General features: G+C 43.3%; 1 pseudogene across 1 annotated transcript; it reads left to right on the top strand.

Annotated features, from left to right (window-relative positions):
* The first annotated feature begins 15,770 nt into the window (after nt 1-15,770).
* LOC311138844 (cryptochrome-1-like) lies at nt 15,771-25,951 on the top strand (annotated as a pseudogene). Its single transcript has 9 exons — nt 15,771-15,809; nt 16,060-16,241; nt 23,112-23,202; nt 23,824-23,964; nt 24,199-24,368; nt 24,552-24,692; nt 25,184-25,335; nt 25,430-25,505; nt 25,926-25,951. The product of its transcript is annotated as a cryptochrome-1-like (transcript).
* Nucleotides 25,952-27,809: the final 1,858 nt, after the last annotated feature.

Genomic DNA, 27,809 nt, shown 5'->3' with positions numbered 1-27,809 from the left:
AGCCTTCTTGGATGGGCACTTCTAATGTAAATCTATGGCAGCACTCAAGGGGGCCTGAACTTTCTAGCTCTCCCTGTAGATTTTGCGGTGACGTAGTGTCCCCATGAGTGACAGAACACTGAGCAAATCACAGCGCAACTAGAGAATATTACCAACCCCTACGCACTGTATTTTCCGCTGGCTGCCCCACCACTGAAAGCACTGAGCTTGGCTGAAACACCTGCATTTTGGAGCTGCCTTACTCAAGAAAGCAAAAAAGAGACCAGTTTGTATGCAGTTTTATTAACTCAATACTCAAACTGAGATGTGACACATATTAATGCCAAAATAACATGCAAAACAGGAACAGACACAATAAATAGGTGTATATATACAGTGCATTCAGAAAGTATTCAGACCCCTTCCCTTTTTCCACATTTTGTTACGTTACAGCCTTATTCTAAAATTGATTAAATAAATAAAAATCCTTCATCAATCTACACAGAATACCCCATGATGACAAAGTAAAAAACTGGTTTTTAGAAATTCTTGCAAATTTATTACAAATTGAAAACTGAAATATCACATTTACATAAGTATTCAGACCCTTTACTCAGTACTTTGTTGAAGCACCTTTGGCAGCGATTACAGCCTCGAGTCTTCTTGGGTATGACGCTACAAGCTTGGCACACCTGTATTTGGGGAGTTTCTCCCATTCTTCTCTGCAGATCCTTTCAAGCTCTGTCAGGTTGGATGGGGAGCATAGCTGCACAGCTATTTTCAGGTCTCTCCAGAGATGTTCGATCGAATTCAAGTCCGGGCTCTGGCTGGGCCACTCAAGGACATTCAGAAACTTGTCCCGAAGCCACTCCTGCATTGTCTTGGCTGTGTGCTTAGGGTCATTGTCCTGTTGGAAGGTGAACCTTCGCCCCAGTCTGAGGTCCTGAGCGCTCTGGAGAAAGGATCTCTCTGTACTTTGCTCCGTTCATCTTTCCCTCGATCCTGACTAGTCTCCCAGTCTCTGCCGCTGAAAAACATCCCCACAACATGATGTTGCCACCACCACGCTTCACCGTAGGGATGGTGCCAGGTTTCCTCCAGACTTGACGCTTGGCATTCAGGCCAAAGTGTTCAATCTTGGTTTCATCAGACCAGAGAGTTTTGTTTCTCATGGTCTGATAGTCCTTTAGGTTCCTTTTGGCAAACTACAAGCGGGCTGTCATGTGCCTTTTACTGAGGAGTGACTTCCGTCTGGCCACTCTACCATAAAGGCCTGATTGGTGGAGTGCTGCAGAGATGGTTGTCCTTCTAGAAGGTTCTCCCATATCCACAGAGGAACTCTGGAGCTCTGTTAGAGTGACCATTGGTTTCTTGATCACCTCCCTGACCAAGGCCCTTCTCCCCCGATTGCTCAGTTTGGCCGGGCGGCCAGCTCTAGGAAGAGTCTTGGTGGTTCCAAGCTTCTTCCATTTAAGAATGACGGAGGCCACTTTGTTCTTGGGGACCTTCAATGCTGCAGAAATGTTTTGGTACCCTTCCCCAGATCTGTGCCTCGACACAATCCTGTCTCGGAGCTCTATGGACAATTCCTTCGACCTCATGTCCTGGTTGTTGCTCAACTGTGGGACCTTATATAGACAGGTGTGTGCCTTTACAAATCATGTCCAATCAATTGAATTTACCACAGGTGGACTGCAATGAAGTTGTAGAAACATCTCAATGATGATCAATGGAAACAGGATGCACCTGAGCTTAATTTCGAGTCTTATAGCAAAGGGTCTGAATACTTATGAAAATAAGGTATTTCAGTTTTTTTTATTTTGAATACATTAGCAAAAATGTCTAAACCTGTTTTAACTTTGTCATTATGGAGTATTGTTTGTAGATTGATGGGGAAGAAAATAACTTAATCCATTTTAGAATAAGGCTGTAACGTAACAAAATTTTGAAAAAGTCAAGGGGTCTGAATACTTTCCAAATGCACTATTTGTATATATATATATATATATATATATATATATATACAGTACCAGTCAAAAGTTTGGACACCTACTCATTCCAGGGTTTTTCTTTATTTTCACTATTTTCTACATTGTAGAATAATAGTGAAGACAACAAAACTATGAAATAACACATATGGAATCATGTAGTAACCAAAAGATTATTCAAAGTAGCCACCCTTTGCTCAGTTGGTAGAGCATGGCGTTTGCAACGCCAGGGTTGTGGGTTCGATTCCTACGGGGGGCCAGTATGAAAAAAATTGTATGCACTCACTAACTGTAAGTCGCTCTGGATAAGAGTGTCTGCTAAATGACTAAAATGTAAATGTAAACAGGTGGAGCTCAAACATCCCTCACCTGCCCCACCTGCCCTGAGTGACGGGTCACCACGAACATCGGGATGAGATATCTCTGAAGTGCCATTGGAACAGGAAACAATACATCATTCACACAAGTGATTTGAAATGGCAAAATTGTATTCAAAGTTTATTTGCGTTAATGACCTCAGCAAGCTATACGTGGTTAACAAAGCTGGCTTTGAATAGAAACTGAATTTGTCTAGGTACACCTAACAACTCCTATTCTGTTAGCCCAGGTACTATACATAGTTGAACTGTTATAATCAGTAGATGGATTTAATATATTTCTGAGTTGTCTGTTTTTTGTAGAACCACCTCCAACTGGACACAGACATTTATAAGATACCTTTTTCCCCGAATCGAGAACAGACAGTATCGCCAGCAGATTAGTTGAAACATCTATGGCAGCGTTATGTATAAACTAACCTGTAACGTTCCCAGTGAAAGTTGAATCATGTAGTAACCAAAAAAGTGTTAAACAAATTTAAATATATTTTATATTTGAGATTCTTTAAAGTAGCCACCCTTTGCCTTGATGACAGGTTTGCCCACTCTTGGCATTCTCTCAACCAGCTTCATGAGGTAGTCACCTGGAATGCATTTCAATTAACAGGTGTGCCTTGTTAAAAGTTAATTTGTGGAATTTCTTTCCTTCTTAATGCGTTTGAGCCAATCAGTTGTGTTGTGACAAGGTAGGGGTGGTATACAGAAGATAGCCCTACTTGGTAAAAGACCAAGTCCATATTATGGCAAGAAAAGCTCAAATAAGCAAAGACAAATGACAGTCAATCATTAGTCCCCACATATGCTCAGCACTTGTTGGCTGTTTTTCCTTCACTCTGCGGTCCAACTCATCCCAAACCATCTCAATTGGGTTGAGGTCGGGTGATTGTGGAGGCCAGGTCATCTGATGCAGCGCTCCATCACTCTCCTTCTTGATCAAATAGCCCTTACACAGCCTGGAGGTGTGTTTTGGAAAACAAATGATAGTCCCACTAAGCCCAAACCAGATGGGATGGCGTATCGCTGCAGAATGCTGTGGTAGCCATGCTGGTTAAGTGTGCCTTGAATTCTAAATAAATCACTGACAGTGTCACCAGCAAAGCACCCCCACACCATTACACCTCCTCCTCCATGCTTCACGGTGGGATCCACACATGCGGAGATCATAGGTTCCCCTACTCTGCGTCTCACAAAGACACGCCGGTTGGAACCAAAAATCTCAAATTTGGACTCATCAGACCAAAGGACGGATTACTACCGGTCTAATGTCCATAGGTCGTGTTTCTTGGCCCTAGCAAGTCTCTTCTTCTTATTGGTGTCCTTTAGTAGTGGTTTCTTTGCGGCAATTCGACCATTAAGGCCTGATTCACGCAGTCTCCTCTGAACAGTTGATGTTGAGATGTGTCTGTTACTTGAACTCTGTGAAGCATTTATTTGGGCTGCAATCTCAGGTGCAGTTAATTGCAGACTTCTGAGGCTGGTAACTCTAATGAACTTATCCTCTGCAGCAGAGGTAACTCTGGGTCTTGGTGGTTTTTGCGACTGCACTTGAAGAAACTTTCAAAGTTCTTGAAATGTTCCGGATTGACTGACCTTCATGTCTTAAAGTAATGATGGTCTGTCATTTCTCTTTGCATATTTGAGCTGTTCTTGCCATAATATGGATTTGGTATTATACCAAATAGGGCTATCTTCTGTATACCAACCCTACCTTGTCACAACACAACTGATTGCCTCAAATGCATAAGGCACACCTGTTAATTGAAATGCATTCCAGGTGAATACCTCATGAAATTGGTTGAGAGAATGCCAAGAGTGTGCAAAGCTGTCATCAAGGCAAAGGGTGGCTACTTTGAAGCATCTCAAATATATTTGGATTTGTTTAACACTTTTTTGGTTACTACATGATTCCATATGTGTTATTTCATACAGTGCCTTGCAAAAGTATTCATCCCTTTGGCGTTTTTCCTATTTTGTTGCATTACAACCTGTAATTTAAATGGATTTTTATTTGGATTTCATGTAATGGACATACACAAAATAGTCCAAACTGGTGAAGTGAAATGAAAAAAATAATAGTTACAGTGAGGGGAAAAAGTATTTGATCCCCTGCTGATTTTGTACGTTTGCCCACTGACAAAGAAATGATTTGTCTATAATTTTAATGGTAGGTTTATTTGAACAGTGAGAGACAGAATAACAACAACAAAATCCAGAAAAACGCATGTAAAAAATGTTATAAATTGATTTGCATTTTAATGAGGGAAATAAGTATTTGACCCCCTCTCAATCAGAAAGATTTCTGGCTCCCAGGTGTCTTTTATACAGGTAACGAGCTGAGATTAGGAGCACACTCTTAAAGGGAGTGCTCCTAATCTCAGCTTGTTACCTGTATAAAAGACACCTGTCCACAGAAGCAATCAATCAATCAGATTCCAAACTCTCCACCATGGCCAAGACCAAAGAGCTCTCCAAGGATGTCAGGGACAAGATTGTAGACCTACACAAGGCTGGAATGGGCTACAAGACCATCGCCAAGCAGCTTGGTGAGAAGGTGACAACAGTTGGTGCGATTATTCGCAAATGGAAGAAACACAAAAGAACTGTCAATCTCCCTCGGCCTGGGGCTCCATGCAAGATCTCACCTCGTGGAGCTGCAATGATCATGAGAACGGTGAGGAATCAGCCCAGAACTACACGGGAGGATCTTGTCAATGATCTCAAGGCAGCTGGGACCATAGTCACCAAGAAAACAATTGATAACACACTACGCCGTGAAGGACTGAAATTCTGCAGCGCCCGCAAGGTCCCCCTGCTCAAGAAAGCACATATACAGGCCCGTCTGAAGTTTGCCAATGAACATCTGAATGATTCAGAGGAGAACTGGGTGAAAGTGTTGTGGTCAGATGAGACCAAAATCGAGCTCTTTGGCATCAACTCAACTCGCCGTGTTTGGAGGAGGAGGAATGCTGTCTATGACCCCAAGAACACCATCCCCACCGTCAAACATGGAGGTGGAAACATTATGCTTTAGGGGTGTTTTTCTGCTAAGGGGACAGGACAACTTCACCGCATCAAAGTGGACAGGGCCATGTACCTTCAAATCTTGGGTGAGAACCTCCTTCCCTCAGCCAGGGCATTGAAAATGGGTCGTGGATGGGTATTCCAGCATGACAATGACCCAAAACACACGGCCAAGGCAACAAAGGAGTGGCTCAAAAAGAAGCACATTAAGGTCCTGGAGTGGCCTAGCCAGTCTCCAGACATTAATCCCATAGAAAATCTGTGGAGGGAGTTGAAGGCTTATTTCCCTCATTAAAATGCAAATCAATTCATAACATTGTTGACATGCATTTTTCTGGATTTTGTTGTTGTTATTCTGTCTCTCACTGTTCAAATAAACCTACCATTAAAATGATAGACTGATAATTTCTTTGTCAGTGGGCAAACGTACAAAATCAGCAGGGGATCAAATACTTTTTTTTGGCATCAACTCAACTCGCCGTGTTTGGAGGAGGAGGAATGCTGTCTATGACCCCAAGAACACCATCCCCACCGTCAAACATGGAGGTGGAAACATTATGCTTTAGGGGTGTTTTTCTGCTAAGGGGACAGGACAACTTCACCGCATCAAAGTGGACAGGGCCATGTACCTTCAAATCTTGGGTGAGAACCTCCTTCCCTCAGCCAGGGCATTGAAAATGGGTCGTGGATGGGTATTCCAGCATGACAATGACCCAAAACACACGGCCAAGGCAACAAAGGAGTGGCTCAAAAAGAAGCACATTAAGGTCCTGGAGTGGCCTAGCCAGTCTCCAGACATTAATCCCATAGAAAATCTGTGGAGGGAGTTGAAGGCTTATTTCCCTCATTAAAATGCAAATCAATTCATAACATTGTTGACATGCATTTTTCTGGATTTTGTTGTTGTTATTCTGTCTCTCACTGTTCAAATAAACCTACCATTAAAATGATAGACTGATAATTTCTTTGTCAGTGGGCAAACGTACAAAATCAGCAGGGGATCAAATACTTTTTTTTGGCATCAACTCAACTCGCCGTGTTTGGAGGAGGAGGAATGCTGTCTATGACCCCAAGAACACCATCCCCACCGTCAAACATGGAGGTGGAAACATTATGCTTTAGGGGTGTTTTTCTGCTAAGGGGACAGGACAACTTCACCGCATCAAAGTGGACAGGGCCATGTACCTTCAAATCTTGGGTGAGAACCTCCTTCCCTCAGCCAGGGCATTGAAAATGGGTCGTGGATGGGTATTCCAGCATGACAATGACCCAAAACACACGGCCAAGGCAACAAAGGAGTGGCTCAAAAAGAAGCACATTAAGGTCCTGGAGTGGCCTAGCCAGTCTCCAGACATTAATCCCATAGAAAATCTGTGGAGGGAGTTGAAGGCTTATTTCCCTCATTAAAATGCAAATCAATTCATAACATTGTTGACATGCATTTTTCTGGATTTTGTTGTTGTTATTCTGTCTCTCACTGTTCAAATAAACCTACCATTAAAATGATAGACTGATAATTTCTTTGTCAGTGGGCAAACGTACAAAATCAGCAGGGGATCAAATACTTTTTTTCCCTCACTGTATGCACGCTCAAGTTTTCTGTTTTGTGTTGTCTTATTTCTTGTTTGTTTCACAATAAAAAATATTTTGCATCTTCAAAGTGGTAGGCATGTTGTGTAAATCAAATGATACAAACCCCCCAAAAATCCATTTTTAATTCCAGGTTGTAAGGCAACAAAATAGGAAAAATGCCAAGGGGGGTCAATACTTTCACAAGCCACTGTAGTTTTGATGTCTTCACTATTATTCTACAATGCATTTGTCTTTTACAAATGTTCGAATTTTTCTTCCATTTTGGCATTACAGAGTATTGTGTGTAGATGGTTGACAATAAAATACAATTAAATCAATTTTAATACCACTTTGTAACACAACAAAATGTGGAAAAAGTAACTGGTGTGACTACTTTCTGAAGGCACTGTAGAATAAGAAATTGTTCTCTTTCTGGAGCACTAGTCATTGTCATTGATAGATTAATTATTAATGACTAATTATTACACCCTGAAACTGTGTATAATGTGTTAGAAATGTGTGAGTGTAGGACCAGTAAAGGCTATGGCATTGAGCCACTATTTAGCAATGTGAGTAAGAGTTAGGCCACACAACAAAGACAACTGAGAAACTAAGATAAAGAGGCCTCCCAATTTAGGGAGGGGAGAAACTGTTATGAAAACATGGTGCAGAATATTGTGAGAACGGCAATAACTGAGTAAAGCAGGGAGTAGGATATGTGTGTGTGTATGTATGTGTGTATGCATGTGTGTATATGTGTGTGTGAACTGAAGGTCAGTAGAGCAGTTTTAGAGTGGAAAACTACAGCCCGCCTACAGAGGGAAGGGATTTCTTTTTGTATGACGTATGAGTATAAAAGATGGACTCTGAAATTGTGATGGCAGAATTCTCAATGGATAAATATCTCTGACTATGCAGACCGGGACTCTGGCCGTTACTTAAATCCCAAAAGATTTACAACCTTTTGGGAGACGCACAGAGACACTAAAATAGTTTGTTAAATAATTCACTTAACAGCTTGGTCCTTCTGAGCCGGACTCCAATACCCTGTTTCTGTCATTCCAGGTAACTCTGAAAACCGTCGACGGGCGAATGATACATTCGTAAATAGAAAGTCCTGCCCTTTGACATTAAGGGTTAAAACAGGCCAGAGGACACCTGATTAATGACAGAGACGGTGACGGAATCCAAACCTACATTGAATCTCGGCTGCAAGGATAAGGTCAGTAGTCTTTATTCATTAACTTGGTGAAATTGATTTGAGGACTTGCTAAAATATTGAAAAGTAGCAAATTGATCAATGCGTAGCCATTTTAAGTGAAATGTGGGGTTGACTGTCAGGAATTATCAAGATTACATTGTGAGGATAGACTCATCCGTAGAGTAGGAGATAATTCTGGGGGACTAGTCAACCTGGTGGTGGGTCCGTAATGATTCACGGTAATAGGCCATTACCAAAAGAAACTACCCGGTGTTGAAATAGAAGGAACTATTAAAAGTACACCTATGGGATGTAACCTGTAAGAGATTATTGAATAGTCAACAAATAATCCGGGTTAAACAAATACAAAAAGTACACCAGAAGGAATTAAAGTAGCATGTGTGAGAAATAGAACTCTATCCGTTCTGGAGCCTTATAAACTCCAGTTTACCGATACAACACCAATAATCATGTAAGGTTGTATACGTGTGAGACCTAATGTTTGCTCAAAAGTCACATGAATAATTCCAGGTGGTTGTATAGAGGAGGGAGAACCCATTCCTGTTGTATGAGACTGTCAGGAATTATCAAGATTACATTGTGGGGATCAATCCCTCTGTAAAAGTATGAGATAATTCTGGGGGACTAGTCAAGACTACATATACAGGGAGGGGTGGTTCCAGGTGGTTGTATAGAGGAGGGAGAACCCATTCCTGTTGTATGAGACTGTCAGGAATTATCAAGATTACATTGTGGGGATCAATCCCTCTGTAAAAGTATGAGATAATTCTGGGGGACTAGTCAAGATTACATATACAGGAAGGGGTGATTCAAGGTGTTGTTGTGTGAAGCTATTTTGAATTACTTGTTAAATTGACTTGTTATATAGAAGAGGTGGCTAAGGGATTTTTAACAGTACCAACCATGGGGGGGCAAATCCTCACAAGAGGTCCCAGAATTTACTGGGGACGAGAAATACTTGATGTAATTAAAATGGAATCCAGGGATAGAAGAAATCTCCATTATGTAACCAGGTGGAGGGAGAGGTATGGTTTTGAGGGACGTCTAGACGCAGATAAACTCGAATCCATGCTTAAACAGATACATAAGGTGTGTAAAGGAGAAATAAGCAGTGAGAGAGAGAGAGAGTAGGAGGGGGCCAGTACCCACTGATAGCCTTACCTAATCTATTGGCGGGGAATGAAAGGGGCCCCAGCAACCTTAGATGTATACAGTAATAATAATAATATGCCATTTAGCAGACAGGCCATGAACACAGAGGACGTGGCCAGAGCGGTAGAAGGAATGACCCACCCCAAAACAGGAATAGTAAGGTTTGGGCTGCCGTTAGAGGGCAGTGGGTTTCAGGGGATGCCCAGAGGACACTTTTGCCATGGGCCGATCACGGAGAGTATGTTGGGAAAATAACTGAATTGTGTAATAGCCTCAGAGAGACATGCAATCCATCATGAGCAGAATAACAGACAGGACAGAGCCAAGAAAGAAGGCAGGAAGAAAAGAGAAGTGAGTGAGAGGGAAAGAGAAGTGAATGTTGAGGTCTCCGTGCCTCCCCCAGAGCAGAGGGCAGAAAGGTTATATCCAAACTTGGCAGACCAGGCATGGAGAGAAAATCCAGATGATGAATACGTAGGGAGGAGAAGGAGAGTGCAGGGGAATAATGTTGCCCCCCCACCGGCCCCACCTCCCTATGAGGAAGAAGGGGCTGGAGGAGGAAGGGAAGATGAAGGTGAGGAAGAGCCAGAGGTAGAGGAGTACAGGACAAGGGTAGAGAAAGTCAGACAGGAGAGAAAAGAGAGAAAAGAGAGAAGAGAGAGAGAGAAGTCCATCCCCCAGCTTTGAGCGTGAGGAAGAGGAAGATAAGGCGTGACTAGTCCTTGAGGGAGAAATAGTAGACTCTAGTGGGGGGAAGACTAAGGAACCCTTTGATCCAAATTGTGAGGTGTTTGAATTGGCTACTATTGACTTAGCACTTCAACAGGAACAGAAACCTTATTTGACATTGACAGTAATGGGTGTGAAAATTAAATTCCTTTGTGATACGGGAGCCTGCAGGACAGCAACCTGTGCAACAGACAAGCCAGATGGAGTCAGGATTGATGGGGAGAAAATCATAGTGCGATCTGCCTCTGGTCATCAATTTATTGAAAGGTTATCAGCCCCAATAACCCTAAAACATGACCAATCAGGATGAGAGGCAACCATACCCATCCTGATATCTAAGCTGTGTCGGGTAAATTTACTAGGACGTGATGTAATGACTAAATTGAATGTGGCTGTCATTTCCGCTGAGAGGGGAATGAAAGTACACATAGTCAGAGACAATATGGTGGTCTGTGGGGAAGGGGAGCCATGTTATTGGTATAGGCAAGATTTGTTTAGGGGGGGAATAACTGATATTCCCCGAACCTTGATGGAACTTGCTGATGATGTAGTACCAGGCCCCACTAAAATGTCCCCCGATGACCTACACTGTACTCTCTGGTATAACAAACACCCAGGTCCAGATGCAATCTATGAGAAAGCATTATTTAAAACCACAGAAAGGACTATAGCCTTGAAATGGTTTCACTATGACAACACCCACGCAGTAGTGGAGGTGGAACTAGGGCCCCAAAGTCAGAGACTGTTCAGGGAAATATGGAGCCCACATGTGTCCCTAGCAAAGGAGCCAGCAGAGGACTGGAAAGACATGGGCCAGTGGGTATCCAAGGGTAAGAGGATCACTGATTGGGTCAATATTGTGAGTGACGATCAACACAGCCCATCCACAGATAGTACATTTAGATGAGAATAGCAGATGCTGAGGAGAGGAATACCTGTTGACAGAACAACAGGAGTCAGACTTAAAAGAAGTTCCAGAGCATTTGTGGTCCCGGGGTCCAGCAGACGTAGGATTAATAAAAGGGGTAATTCCAGTACAGGTGATACCCAAATCTAATCATAGGCCATATCAGAAGCAATACCCTATGAAACCAGAAGCAATACAAGGTTTGCAGTTTACCAAGAGTAGATTGGGAGGGACCTTGAGGGAGGGCCAATTCCCGGGGAGATAGTGAGGCCAGAAACAAAGGTGCAGTGTCCTGGAAATCACAGTCTGTTTTTTTTTTCAGTTCTGCTGGGAGTACATTGGATGATGGGGTTTTGTGTTGAATTAGAGACAGTGAGACTATTAGTCAATACCTAGGAGAGAAGAGAGGTTACGGTAGCAAAGACAGACAAGAAGGAAATAGTAATAGTGGAGACAGGAGTGAGTGGAAGTGTTACAATTGTGACAAAATGGGACATTTTGCTAGAGAATGTGAGGAACCGTGTAGTTACTGTGCAAGGAAAGGGCACCAGTTAAGAAACTGTAGGCAGAAGGGGAAGAGAGAAATCAGGAGTCCTAATGACCTGGCTGTTTGGTTGTTGTTTTTTAATTGGGGTTTTCAAAAAAAAAACAACACACCTAGTATGATGTTTATAAAGCCTTGTTGTTTCAATTTTGGGGGGGTTTCAGCAGGTCAAGGGTGATAGGTCTTAGAGGAGCACACAGTGAATTTTACGGAGTTTTTTAGGTTTTGGCTAAGTTTGGGGTATATATGATTTCTTATGAGAATGAATGTCATGAGGATTAATGAACACTTGGGATAAGTAACATTTATTAAATATTTAGAATAATGGTAATGTTTGGTATACTATGGGATGGAATTTCAATTGCCTCTGAACTCTGTTTTAACTTTCTGGTGTTAATTAATCATCCACACTGGTAAATTCTAAAGGCATGAGAGGAGGACTTTAAGATAGTTTATTTTACCAATAAATAAAAATAAGGGATGGCAATTGGATGATAAATTACCAATATTACCTAAGTGATTGTTAGGTAGGTGATAATATTGACACATGGGCAGTGACATGTGTCAAAAGGAGGGATGGATGGTAGAACAGATTAGACAACACTTTGTGGCATATGGGATTACTCATTATAAAAAAATTAGACAACACTTTGTGGCATATGGGATTACTCATTATAAAAAAATATATATATAAAATAAAAAATGTTCAAGATGTGTTATCTGTGCTCAAAATAATCACCAGGGCAGACAAAGGGCACCTCAGGGTGAGTATCCTCCGGCTAAGTACCCTTTCCAGCAATTGGAAATGGATTTTATAGAGTTATCACGGAGTGAAGGGAAGAAATTTAGAGTAACCCCAGATAAAGATGGGTTATCCCCCTTTGAGAAAGTGTTTGGAAGACCTTACAGAATGCCACAGTTGGCAGGACCAGACAGGCAGACATAGAACTAGAGAGCACCCTAGCAGAACACGTGAGATGATAGTTTATTAACCACACCTGTATGTCAGAGGTTTTGTGCCCCACAGGTGAACTAAAGGAGAAGGTGACCCACTCTATCTAACCAGGAGACTGAAGCAGGCCTGGCGGGAAGGGCCCTACCAAGTACTGCCTTTGCCAGCAGAATAGCTGAGAGATCCATCTGGGTGCATGTCACTCACTGCAAAAAGGTAAACCCAGCTACACCTGACGAACAAACACAGAGTTAGGAGAAAGAACCGATCACCACTAGGGCTCGGGGGTTGGCTCCTTAACGAAGATTCCCTTACCCTGTCTGATCATCCCTGTGTGAGTTCGATAGAAGGTGAACCAATGGGTTGGCCTCTGGCGTCTGACATGTTCTCAGGGCGAGGGTGGGGATTCACAGGTCTCCCGACGGTAGGTAGCTGTCTGATTGTGGGGGCCATATTCCTAACACACACGGACCCTCCTGTTTCAGCCAGAAGTGGTAGTTAACCTAACACAAGTTGAAAAGGCATAGGAGACAGCTAGACGTAGGGAAAGGGGAAATACTAGGGACTTTAGGGAAGGACATCACCATATGTATGTCACCATGTACATCCTAGGATTATGTAGTTGCTTATACCAAGCGGGGGGGGGGATATGTCAATCTCCATACACAGTTTAGGGACAGGTGTAGTATTGTGAAAGTAGGGAATTATCAGAAATGGCAGTGCGACCCATATGAGGGTAGGTACTGTCTGAAAGTCTGAATTATGCTAAAACAGATTACAGACCTGACAAGTGAGATATCTTCTTCAACTGGGGCACCCTATAGAGTAAACCTACGGTCTAAAGAGGACTGTTATGCCTGTAGGACAGCCAAACCAAGGTTAACAACTACTCCGTTCCCCTTGACAGGCTTTAACTCTCTGTCAGGTTCCATGCAAGCCACCTGGGAATGTGGTGAAAGAGTCTTGTAGTAACTTGCACTATCTGTATCCCCCGATAACAAAGTCATCCCGACCTGGGTTGCCTCCGTTTGAAGTCACAGGGGAGTCTTATTGTTTTTCTAGGACTAATAAGATAGGATACAGGGTAAGGCATCTTAGCTCCTGCTCCCACACAGAGAATATCACAACTAAAAGAGACCATGACTAATCTCTCCTCTTTGTTGCAGCCAGAGGATTTTAGGAACCAAAACCAGGCCCGTGCTGACATCTGATGGTTGTGTGGTGATAACTGATTGTGAACTCACCTACATACGCAAACAATCAAACGTGTCAGAGACTGGTGAGTTGTCACGTAGAAAGTAGGACCTCCTCCCGGGATCCTTTGATGAAAGGATATATATATTGATGGGATAGGAGTACCTCGAGGGGTTCCAGAACAATTCAAAGCTAGGAATCAGATCGCAGCTGGGTTTGAATCAAGTATTTTCTGGTGGTCAACAATTAATAAAAACGTAGATTGGATAAATTATAAAGATTTATAAACCACACTCGTGATGCAATAAAGGGATTAGCTGAGCAGACAGCGGCAACTAGCTTAATGACATGGCAGAATAGAATAGCTTTAGATATGCTTTTGGCTGAGCGGGGCGGAGTTTGTGTTCTGTTTGGATCTATGTGCTGTACTTTCATCCCCAACAATACAGCACCGGACGGGTCCGTGACCAAAGCGCTTCAGGGACTCACCACGCTGGCAAACGAACTGGCTGAGAACTCTGGTATTGATAGCTCCATAAACGGTTAGTTTGATAACATATTTGGTAAATGGAAAACTATTGTTGTAACTATTCTGGGTGAAGTTATAGCTTCTATGGGTATACTTGTTCTTTGTGGATGTTGTCTTATTCCCTGTGTCTGAGGGTTGGTGAGCAAGGCGGTTTCCCAACAGATGGTGAGATACGGCCCAATCCCGGACTCCGACTGAAGGATATGACCTACCAGGCTTGGTGGAGGACGACGACGATCCAGATAATTTGAGACTGGATGTTTTCCTAGAACTATAAATCTGTAGTTTAAAAGTTATTGTAATGATCTTTTGTGTATTAAAGTCTCATTTTAAGTATGATGTACTAGTTACCATTGCTAAAAAGTAACGTTATGCTTTTAATCATGGGGTAACCCTGATGAACCTGTAATGTTTTAATATGCAAACCAACTTATATACTTCAATGAGTGTGATTAATTTCTATAACAACATATATTTTGTATGTGTGTAATATTTAGTCAAAGGGTGGAATTGATAGATTAATTATTAATGACTAATTATTACACCCTGAAACTGTGTATAATGTGTTAGAAATGTGTGAGTGTAGGACCAGTAAAGGCTATGGCATTGAGACACTATTTAGCAATGTGAGTAAGAGTTAGGCCAGACAACAAAGACAACTGAGAAACTAAGATAAAGAGGCCTCCCAATTTAGGGAGGGGAGAAACTGTTATGAAAACATGGTGCAGAATATTGTGAGAACGGCAATAACTGAGTAAAGCAGGGAGTAGGATATGTGTGTGTGTATGTATGTGTGTATGCATGTGTGTATATGTGTGTGTGTGTGAACTGAAGGTCAGTAGAGCAGTTTTAGAGTGGAAAACTACAGCCCGCCTACAGAGGGAAGGGATTTCTTTTTGTATGACGTATGAGTATAAAAGATGGACTCTGAAATTGTGATGGCAGAATTCTCAATGAATAAATATCTCTGACTATGCAGACCGGGACTCTGGCCGTTACTTAAATCCCAAAAGACTTACAACCTTTTGGGAGACGCACAGAGACACTAAAATAGTTTGTTAAATAATTCACTTAACAGTCATGTCCCATCTCTTTGATCTGCCAAAAATGTTCCCTTTATTCACTTATAATAATACAGCATTTTTTCTTTGCCACTGTAACCTCTAAAGTCTGTTGGTCTCATATCCTTATCTATTCTGATACACTTGGCTTTTTATTCAGAACTTGAAAATAAAGTGCTAGTATTGAACTATTTTCCTCAACCTCCTCTCCTACAGATATTAATCAAGAGCTTGCTTGTCGCTGAGCCTACACACACTGTTGTGTGTTTGCATATGAAGCCAGCCAGATCCATCCAGCCAACACCTTGAGCCAACACCAAATCATCCACCTGTTCATCCTGGACATGCGCACTGGGCCCTGCGCTGGAGATTCCTCCTGCAGATCAGTGGGCTAACTAGGGTATGCTGATGAAGGGTTTATAATAGCACATACAGACGTTACCTAGCCTGGGTACCAGTCTGTTTAGCTAATGTTACACTCCTTGTACTCTGTGTCATATGCCAAAGATGTTTAGCTTGACAGGAGAGGCAAGAAGTAGAATGATGGCAAAACAGACTGGTACCCAGGCTAAACATTACCAGGTATTTAAGAAATTATATGGTTAGATGGTAATTAGACTGTAATAACCTATGAATTGATTGTTTGGAATTGTCCTTTGTCCATACTTTTTTTTTTTTTCTGGAAGAAACTCAATATGTTATGAAAGGGACTAGTTGGTCCATAGAAACTGTAATAGCAACAAGATGCACCAACAGAACTGTAAAATGAGTGTTCGGTCCTCACAGATTGGTTTGAAATCACATTGATGTGTTCTTCTACTTGGCCCTGCAGTGTCTGGAAGACCTCCACCGTAGCCTCCAGGCCCTGGGCTCCAGGCTGTATGTGCTCCAGGGGCCCTACCAGGGGACAGTGATGCGTCTGGTGGCCCAGTGGGGCATCACCCAGCTCAGCATGGACACTGAGATAGAGCCTCACTACACCCAGCTGGACCAGCAGCACCGCATCATGGCCAGGTAGCCATGTCCAACCTGGGGGAGCCAGACAAACCTGCCAGGGAGATCACAGCTCAGGACTTCCAGTGAGTACAGTACATTACTCCTGCTCAAATTGAGGGCTCTATTTTAGGCTGCTATTAAGGCTGTGCTAATGTCAAACGCGTGCTCTTTGGCAATTTCGACTTGTAAAAGCTAGCGCTCGGCTATTTTTCAACCTTGGCGCCAGGGTTCGGAATTTACCTGTTTTATATCAGCTCGCTTCCGCTGAGGTGGGATGTGTCCTTAAAACTGTGAGCCAATCTGCCAATTTCAAGCAGCGCTACTGGTGATATTTAAGATTCATCAAAAGCTGGTGTTGGCAGTAACGCAATTGGTTATGGCATCGATTTTTGCCAGCAGCGGCACACAGTAGTCTAATCAGTAGCCTATAACCAATGTTTTATTAAAATATCACGAGCAGCAAAACAGTCAACAAACATTCCAGTTTTATATTGGACATTATTTTAGAAAAAACTATGTGTCCATGCAGCTTATTTGAAAAGTTGTGCTTCATTAGGCCTATGTGCAATAGCCATTGAATGAAAGGTGTCAGTGACTTTAGGAAGTCTGTTTCGGAACATCAAGTTATTACAACAGACTGCTTATTGTTTTTCCTTTATCATTTTGTTAAAAAATTGCATATTCCACTTTTATCTGTTGGACCTATCTGTCAAATAAATCGAGGGAATTCCGATGGCTGTCCATGGTGCTGAATCTGCTTGTAGCCTAGACTATTTTAATCTTTGTTTGTTTACCTTTCACATGGCAAAGTCACTAACAGGCCATATCAACGGCGATGGTAGGCTATTCTTATTATAACGTTTGGGCAATGTCCAATCGTCCATGGCTCGACCATGTGTGTTGACAAATGTTTCCATGTTAAAGCCAATATTTTTTGGGGGGGGATTGGCTACATGTTTGTTATAACTAGGCCTATTTGGCCAATGTACCACAGCTTAGGGTTGTTCTACGCACGATGCAACACAGAGTGCCTGGATACAGCCCTTAGCCATGGTATATTGGCAATATACCAAAAAAACCCAGAGGTGCCTTATTGCTACTATAAACTGGTTACCAACATAATTAGAGCTGTAAAAAGAAATGTATACCTCTGATATACCACAGCTTTCAGCCAATTAACATTTAGGGCTCGAACCACCCAGTTTATAATATTCAATAAACTATATTCAATGGATAAGACAAACATCCATGCCTCCTGCCGAAGAGCCCTTAGGCCTACAGATGTCCAATCTTAATTTGACCCCTTTCGTCGCAGGAGGAAAATAATCCTGCAGCAGGAGGATTTCTATATCATAAGAAATATTTAGTATTGCTGCCAGGGGGGCAGCTGGAAGCGATGTTTGTATACAATGCAGTACCGTACCTACATTGTAGGCTACCTTATGTAGTGCTACAGCGCATCTCATGTGAATTCTTATTTAGATTATAATAAATTGTCATATTTGCAGGGGTAGATGTATTTTTCATTAGGGAAAATCCAGTATTTTTTATTATGTGTTGAGTGCTTAAGGTTAGGGCTATGGTTTGGGTCATCGGTATTGTCAGGAGCGGCGGGTATGCGGTGAGTGAAGTCAAGCGCAGGACACAGAGATACTAGCAGACGTACTTTACTAAATGTAAAGAACAAAACAAAACCTCAGAACCAGGAGGGAAAACACCATACACCTAAAGACAAAAGCGATGCCGATACCGCCTAGACACAAAACAATAACACACAAATACCAAACGTGAGACAAGGGTAATTATAGGATATACAATCAAACATAATAGACAACAGGTGTAACTACTCAAGACAAAACAAGACAAACACCGAAACATCGATCGGCAGTAGCTAGTACTCCGGGGACGACGAACGCCGAAGCCTGCCCGAGCAAGGTGGAGGAGCAGCCTCGGCAGAATCCGTGACAGGTATTCATAGTATTCTTAGTCCTTGCTAGAGCATTGTGAACTGCCGTAACGCAGTGGTCTAAACAGCGCGCTCTGGCTTCGAGCATCATGAGTGCTGGCCGATTTCACTGACCAGCCTAAGCCTACATTAGGCCCACAAGTTAATTGCATTTATTTAAATGTTTCCAAGAAGTGAAACTAATAGTCTAATAATTTACACATCAAAGAAAAGTGTCTCAGCTCAACAAAATCGTCTTTGGATAGGCTCAAGTGCATAAATGTCTTGACAGCTTTACGAAATTAAATATTAAAGCCACACAATACAGGCTTTCAATCCACACCAAAGACCATAACTATATTGACAAATTATACATAGCCTAACTATAAAACGTGGGCGAGCATCCACACTGAAGGAAAGTTTATCGTACTACAGTAGGCCTACATCTGTCAGTCAACTGATGGCCCAAATCAGCTCATCAACTCAGCCTGGGAAACACAAACAGTAGGCTAGCCTATTATCATTTTTCACACCTTTCATTATGTAACAATGGATAGGCTAACGGAAAGCCTACAGAATGTAGCCTATTGGAATATAATCAAATAACAAGGGGCCTATTGCAACCATCAATGGCACTAGATTATGGCCAGCTGATCGTTAAACCATCAATATGCACTAAATTCACCCGCACAGCTGATCTGAATTGCAACCATTATTGGTCACCTCATTACCGCTCCCTGAAAGATGATGTCAGTTTTACCTTAACGTTAGTCCTGCTTGCAACCAAAGTCTTTCAAGATATGTTCGCCCTCTGGTTAGTATTGTAATCGGAACAACTTAGTCCTTTTTGAAAAGAATGAGGGCAATTTATCTACAGTGGGGAGAACAAGTATTTGATACACTGCCGATTTTGCAGGTTTTCCTACTTACAAAGCATGTAGAGGTCTGTAATTTTTTATCATAGGTACACTTCAACTGTGAGAGACGGAATCTAAAACAAAAATCCAGAAAATCATATTGTATGATTTTTAAATAATTAATTTGCATTTTATTGCATGACATAAGTATTTGATCACCTACCAACCAGTAAGAATTCCGGCTCTCACAGACCTGTTCGTTTTTCTTTAAGAAGCCCTCCTGTTCTCCACTCATTACCTGTATTAACTGCACCTGTTTGAACTCGTTACCTGTATAAAAGACACCTGTCCACACACTCAATCAAACAGACTCCAACCTCTCCACAATGGCCAAGACCAGAGAGCTGTGTAAGGACATCAGGGATAGAATTGTAGACCTGCACAAGGCTGGGATGGGCTACAGGACAATAGGCAAGCAGCTTGGTGAGAAGGCAACAACTGTTGGCGCAATTATTAGAAAATGGAAGAAGTTCAAGATGACGGTCAATCACCCTCGGTCTGGGGCTCCATGCAAGATCTCACCTCGTGGGGCATCAATGATCATGAGGAAGGTGAGGGATCAGCCCAGAGCTACACGGCAGGACCTGGTCAATGACCTGAAGAGAGCTGGGACCACAGTTTCAAAGAAAACCATTAGTAACACACTACGCCGTCATGGATTCAAATCCTGCAGCGCACGCAAGGTCCCCCTGCTCAAGCCAGCGCATGTCCAGGCCCGTCTGAAGTTTGCCAATGACCATCTGGATGATCCAGAGGAGGAATGGGAGAAGGTCATGTGGTCTGATGAGACAAAAATAGAGCTTTTTGGTCTAAACTCCACTCGCCGTGTTTGGAGGAAGAAGAAGGATGAGTACAACCCCAAGAACACCATCCCAACCGTGAAGCATGGAGGTGGAAACATCATTCTTTGGGGATGCTTTTCTGCAAAGGGGACAGGACGACTGCACCGTATTGAGGGGAGGATGGATGGGGCCATGTATCGCGAGATCTTGGCCAACAACCTCCTTCCCTCAGTAAGAGCATTGAAGATGGATCGTGGCTGGGTCTTCCAGCATGACAACGACCCGAAACACACAGCCAGGGCAACTAAGGAGTGGCTCCGTAAGAAGCATCTCATGGTCCTGGAGTGGCCTAGCCAATCTCCAGACCTGAACCCAATAGAACATCTTTGGAGGGAGCTGAAAGTCCGTATTGCCCCGAAACCTGAAGGATCTGGAGAAGGTCTGTATGGAGGAGTGGGCCAAAATCCCTGCTGCAGTGTGTGCAAACCTGGTCAAGACCTACAGGAAACGTATGATCTCTGTAATTGCAAAAAAAGGTTTCTGTACCAAATATTACGTTCTGCTTTTCTGATGTATCAAATACTTATGTCATGCAATAAAATGCAAATTAATTACTTAAAAGTCATACAATGTGATTTTCTGGATTTTTGTTTTAGATTCCATCTCTCACAGTTGAAATGTACCTATGATAAAAATTACAGACCTCTACATGCTTTGTAAGTAGGAAAACCTGCAAAATCGGCAGTGTATCAAATACTTGTTCTCCCTACTGTATATGCTAAGCATTCTGTACAAAATAAATAAGTGTTTCCTCGTTTACCACGGCAAATCTACTGTGGCAATTTACCCAACACTTTGTATGAATAGAAGCTGTTGGTGTAGCCTATTGTTGGTATTTAATTTGTTTCCTATTTATGTTATCCAAAAGTGTCTGGTATGGTCATTTCTTATCAAGACCGGGGGTTAAATATCCCTAGACTGTCCATATTTTAAATGTGTAAATAAATCAAGTCAATCAGGGGTTGAGTTATTTGTGCCAGAAGGGCATGTGCCGGAATCAAACCCACACTGACATGGTGGCCTTAACCGCTAGACCACCCTAGGCCATAATTGAACTCAATTTTGACCTTAGGATACATTTGACACTTGTATGTCGTAGCCTAGACCAATATCTAACTTGTGCTTTTAAGCTATATAAAACAACGGTTGTTAATGTGTATGGTTGCATTTCAGATACATTTTTGTACATTTGAATGTTGCAGTAATAGGACCTAGCGAGTGAGAGAGAAAATTATTTTGGTAGCAAGCCCTGATCCCAATGACTCATCTGCCACCGTATGGAGAGAAAGAGAACTGCTCATTTTCAGAGATTTAAGACTCGAGGCTCATTTGAATTTCCTGATGCAGCAGGAAAATTATCCGCGACAAAGGAGCGATCAAGTTAAGATCAAGTTCTGACCTGATCCTATTTAGAAATATTGTTGTTAGTTTAAAAAACAGCTATTTCTGGAGAAGTGCAAATATGATCTGTAAGATGGTTCCAGGATGATTATATAACATGACATTTGCGAGCAGTGTAATGGTGAGTGGACATTCCCCCTTTCTTTTGATATTGAATCTTTATCCAGCTCCTGTGAAAAGTTTGGATGTGCTTAAAACCCTCCATAGTCTAAGTTGCCTTGTTTGTATTATACGCCACAGGGAGCAATTATGACGCCTGTAACTGTATTTATACCTTGTCTATTTTAAACAAGTTGTTTTTTAGTTTTTATTAGAATTTGACTCGAATTATACACTGTCTTTTTATGCCTTATCAATAGCCTAGTGAATTTAATATTTCTTATTGATTATGTTTAGCATATCCAAACTGCAATTTACAGAAGACCTAGCCCCTAAATCAGTGTGAATGCTATAGCCTATGTTTAACAATGTATTTCCATATGGAAGCCATGCAATTAGAACAATGTGGACTGCAAACATGTTCAAAAATATTTAGAAAATATGGGTCAGGCTATTTAACGAACTAACATTCTAATTAGAGTTGATGACAACGCAATACATAAAAGAAGCAACCACATATTTAGCCATGGAGCACGTTCTGATTGGTTAGTGAAGGGGCCAAGCCTCGACACACCCACAACTTGTTTATTCATCAAAACCCAGGCCTTTCCTGTGAACACAATGTGTGCCAGTTAATTAGTCAGCCTCTAGTATAATCAACCAATATTTGGATCTAAGTAGGACAATTTAATCCAATAAACTATTTGCCATAATAGAGAATTAAAACCTCTCTCCCTGTGCTAATTGTATGCTAATTACGGCATTATTAGGTAGTGTTGATTGGGCACAGCTTCTGTTGTTATTTCCGTGTGTGTATGTGTGTCATTGAGTCACTGAGGGAACAGATGCCTTTCTCTGCTGCCAGACTGCTTGTGTTGGGTAAACTCGCCCGCCAAGGAAGGAATGGGTGTGTGTAGTATAGGTGTGTGTGTGTGTCCATATGTTCTAAAGAGATAGTTGACTGAGAAATAACTTGAGGTTGACCCTGCCGGTGCCTTTGTTTGTGTGTGCTTCATTGGGAGCAGTCTGTTTGTTCCATTAGTGCTCTAATCTACAATAAATGCCAGCTGTTCAAACTTCAAAGCAATGATCTCTGTGTTTTGTTTTGTGTGTGCATGTGTGCTTGATATTTGAGGCACTAGGCCATCAAAAGCACAGCAAAACCATACTCCCTGCTGTTCGGCTGTTTGATGTGATCTGGGACCAGTGTTCTAGGGAGACATACAGGCTGTTCTCCTGTGATGTGAACAGGTGCCACTGTTCTCTGTACAGTATGAAAGCGAATAGGGTTTAAAGCCTTGAGACTGTCTCGAAGCCCATTTTAGACCTACTGGCTGTTGTTAGTGGCTGGAAATGAAGCCTTGGAACATGGAGAGGGCTTGAACATGAACATGAAGGGTTTGTCGTCCAGGGAGAGGGGGAATAAACTAGACATTTATGATAGGCTGGAGGAAAACAAAGAAATATTGTGACACTGCAGTCGTGTCCTCCAGGTTGTACTAAAAACAGATGTTTGAAAAGAGGAAAAGGGGGCAGAACAGAAAAAGATACAATAACACTCACCGCTGCCCAACATTCTTTCTATTTGTACTTGGGTAACATTATATGGATGTTTCCCTTTTATTGTAGGAAGTGTCCTTCCCTGTTGTATTGTGATAACGTTATATTTATGTTTCCCTTGCAGGACGTGCCCTTCCCCGGCAGCTGAGGAGTACAGTGAAGGGGAGTACAGGGCTCCCTCTGTGGAGGATCTGGGCATTGAGGGGCAGTCAGAGGTGCTGTGGCCTGGAGGAGAGAGCCATGCCTTGATGAGGCTACAGAGCACAGGAGGTTGGTGGCACCTTAACTGGGGAGGATGGGTTCGTGGTAATGGCTGGAGCAGAATAGGTGGAATGGTATCAAATACATCAAATACATGGTTAGATGCCATTCCATTCGCTCCGTTCCAGACATTATTATGAGCTGTCCTCCCCTCAGCAGCCTCCACTGCTACAGAGACACATTGAGAGCCAGGTACTTTATAACAGCTAGGGATAGTGCAACATTTTGGCAATTTTGGCAAGCATGCTAGCTGTTCCTATAGACTTCCAGGCATTCTGCTAACGCTAGTTAGCAATGGCTCCAGAAACTACTTTCTTCAAACTGCACACAGAGACATAAAATGGGTATTCATGAGTTCATTTGACTCAGGGCAGTAAATGTTGCACTATCCCTTTAATCATGTAAATACACTCCGAAGTAGCCCGACACCAGTGGATGCATTATCAATAGATTAATTCGTTTTTACCCATGCAAAAATGTAATCACTTTTCTGTCTCTTAGTTGTTTTACCAGAGAATCCCTGGTGTTTTGTTGCATTCTGCACTCTAACTGACTCATGTTGTCCCTCCCTACAGGGTTGGGTGGCTAACTTCTCCAAGCCACGCACCATCCCCAACTCCCTGCTACCCAGCACCACAGGTCTCAGTCCCTACCTCAGTTTGGGTTGTCTGTCTGTATGGGCATTCTACCACAAGCTCTCCAAGATCTATGCACAGGTAAGTTGTGTTCACCAGAAGACCCTGATGTTGAAATTATAGTTAGTAGCCAGGAAGTGCAACCAGAAGCCATCATATTGTTGATGTTGGGTTTATTGTTCAGTATGCTCTCTGTCCTCATCACTCTCCCACTTTCTCCCTTACCTCCTCCTCTCCTTCTTTCCCTCTCTCCGTCCCTTTCTCCCCCACTCTCAACCTCGCCTACCTCCCTCCTTCCCTCTCTCCCCCCTCTAGTCGAAGAACCACTCCCTGCCTCCCGTCTCTCTGCAGGGCCAGGTGCTGTGGAGGGAGTTCTTCTACACCGTCGCTTCGGCAACGGCCAACTTTATCAAGAAGGAGGGCAACTCTATATGCCTTTAGATTGGCTGGTATGACAAGCAGGAGGAGCTACGGAAGTGGAGGACGTATGACCCAACTTGGAAAAAAATATTTGTCCCAAAGTGTCAATGTAATTTGAGCACTAGCACCTGTCCTAAGAGCTAACTAAATTGCACTAAAAGAAGCACTAACTCAGATAAATGAACATTCAGACAACATGTGTGACTGTCAATGACACCCCTGTCCTTGTCCCCGTCACCCTCCCTCAGGAACAGACAGGCTTACCCTGGATCGACGCCATCATGACCCAGCTGAGGCAGGAGGGCTGGATCCACCACCTGGCCAGACACGCTGTGGCCTGCTTCCTGACCAGAGGAGACCTGTGGATCAGCTGGGAGGAGGGCATGAAGGTAAAGAGAGATGGAGAAGGGGAGGGATGGAGGGAGGGAGGGAGAGGTGGAGGAGAGGAGACCTGTGGGTCAGCTGGGGGGAGGGCATGAAGGTAAAGAGAGATGGAGAAGGGGAGGGATGGAGGGAGGGAGGGAGAGGTGGAGGAGAGGAGACCTGTGGGTCAGCTGGGGGGAGGGCATCAAGGTAAAGAGAGATGGAGAAGGGGAGGGATGGAGGGAGGGAGGGAGAGGTGGAGGAGAGGAGACCTGTGGGTCAGCTGGGGGGAGGGCATGAAGGTAGGGAGGGAGGCATGAAGGTAGGGAGGGAGGGGTGGGAAACCTGTGGATCAACAGGGAGGAGGGCATCAAGGTACCAAAAACGAGAAAAAGCGGGGCAACATGGCTGCTGGCTCTAAAATCTGTCACTTTGCAAGGCGTCTCCAGTTGTTGGTGTACTCCAGTAGATGACTGTGCTTCTCTCTGCATCGTCCTGTGCCCTCTGTGTGTGTCAGATGTTTGAGGGGCACCTGTTGGATGCAGACTACAGTTTAAATGCAGGGAACTGGATGTGGCTGTCTGCCAGTGCCTTCTTCCACCAGTCCACACGCATTTTCTGCCATGTATGCCTCGGGCGACGCACAGACCCCGAAGGAGAATATCTCAGGTAGGGCTCTCGAACACACACACACACACTGTCTCAAAACCCAGATTTATATTTCAGCCTTGTGATTCATGACTCTCTCTTTGTGTGTCTTCAGGAAGTATTTCCCCTCTAAGTCTATGAGCCCTGGATGGCCCCAGAGGAGGTGCTGCTGCAGGCTGGCTGCATCATTGGTACAACGCTGCTTCTGTACTTTTCTACTACCATCACTACTGCTAAAGCTACTAGTCCCCTTTTTCAGACTGCTGCTAGTACTGGGTATTTCCATCTAAAAGGGCCCATGAGCACCAACGTGAAATTCATAGGAGCATGTCAAATTGGAGAGTCTATATTTTTGAGAAATTAAGGCATATATACATTTTTCAACCATTTTCCATCCTAACAATGTGTTTGTACTGTGATGTCCAAACTTGTGAAACATAGACGTCTATGATTGGTTCAGATTTGGTCTGGTCCGGACCAACGAAATGTGCTCTTGTTTGGGGACGGAGCTCCTTAAAATAAGGATATTGCATATTTCTACCTTTTGTGTATCTATTCACGATACATTACAATAATTATATTCATATCCATAATTATGCATTTCTGTGTAGTTCAGATCAGGGACCCCAAGATGTAATTCTGTTACCGTAATTCCGTTACCGGGTGTACATCCACTTCACCTACTGTAGTTCAATAAGCAAAATATATATTTTCAAACTCAAGGTGTCATGTCATAGCTGGCACCCCATTCTTTCTACAGACATCATTGAAAGAGCGGGACTCTAACCCGGACGCTTATAAGAAATCCCGCTATGCCCTCCGACGAACCATCAAACAGGCAAAGAGTCAATACAGGACTAAGATTGAATCGTACTACACCGGCTCCGACGCTCGTCGGATGTGGCAGGGCTACAAAGGGAAGCACAGCCGCGAGCTGCCCAGTGACACAAGCCTACCAGACCAGCTAAATCACTTCTATGGTCGCTTCGAGGCAAGCAACACTGAAGCATGCATGTGAGCATCAGCTGTTCCGGATGACTATGTGATCACACTCTCCGTAGCCGATGTGAGTAAGACTTTTAAGCAGGTCAACATTCACAAGGCCGCGGGGCCAGACGGATTACCAGGACGTGTACTCCGAGCATGCGCTGACCAACTGGCAAGTGTCTTCAATGTCATTTTCAACATGTCCCTGACTGAGTCTGTAATACCAACATGTTTCAAGCAGACCACCATAGTCCCTGTGCCCAAGAACACTAAGATAACCTGCCTAAATGACTACCGACCCGTAGCAATCACGTCTGTAGCCATGAAGTGCTTTGAAAGGCTGGTCATGACTCACATCAACACCAATATCCCAGAAACCCTAGACCCACTCCAATTTGCATACCACCCCAACAGATCCACAGATGACGCAATCTCTATTGTACTCCGCACTGCCCTTTCCCACCTGGACAAGAGGAACACCTACGTGAGAATGCCATTCATTGACTACAGCTCAGCGTTCAACACCATAGTGCCCTCAAAGCTCATCACTAAGCTAAGGACCCTGGGACTAAACACCTCCCTCTGCAACTGGATCCTGGACTTCCTGACGGGCCGCCCCCAGGTGGTAAGGGTAGGTAACAACACATCTGCCACGCTGATCCTCAACACAGGGGCCCCTCAGGGGTGCGTGCTCAGTCCCCCCCTGTTCACCCATGACTGCATGGCCAGGCACGACTCCAACACCAGCATTAAGTTTGCCGACGACACAACAGTGGTAGGCCTGATCGCCGACAACGATAAGAAAGCCTATAGGGAGGAGGTCAGAGACCTGGCCAAGGGGGATGAATACTTTTGCAAGGAACTGTATCAATGGCCTCCTCTCCCACCTTTAACATCTGATCTGAAAGCAGTGGCCAGCTTTTCCATGCAGAGTAGTCTTATTCCCATCAGTATGTCTTCAGGACAATCTCTGGTAGGAAGCATCAACAAAGCATCAACTGTGGCTGCTTTCTTCCAAGACCTGCTCTACTGCCTCTGAAAGCCAAGAGAGGCAACATGCAGAGGAACCATGTTGGGTACAAAGGCTGGGAACTGACAAAGTGTGGTCTGGGGAGATAAGAAGAGTCTCCTGTTGGAGTGGCTGTATGTATTCCCAAGCCTCTGCACAGAGATGCTGTCCTTACAATCACAGAGTTGTCAGATAGTCCATTTCACTGTCAGTGTCCACACACACAGTGTCTCTGACACTCAAGACCAGGAGTGACATATTAGCTACATCATGGAAGAAGCTAGCTAAAAGTGCAATTATCATGATTGTGCGTACACCCGCATTTCTTTGCACTTCATTGGTAGCCTAGTGGTCTTAGGTACAGAGACTGGGACACAGACTGTTGCATTGAATTTCACGTGCACCTGTTTTGTTGCATCTTGTTGTGGAAGGCTCTGAAGCCGAGGCATAAACATTGCAGAACTGAAAACTCTTAAGACAAAGAACGCAGACATGTTCA

The sequence above is a fragment of the Coregonus lavaretus genome (genome assembly GCF_964263955.1).
Source record: "Coregonus lavaretus genome assembly, chromosome: 12".
Taxonomy (NCBI): Eukaryota; Metazoa; Chordata; class Actinopteri; order Salmoniformes; family Salmonidae; genus Coregonus; species Coregonus lavaretus.
Note: the sequence above shows the minus strand (reverse complement) of the source record. Positions and strands in the feature narration are given on the sequence as shown.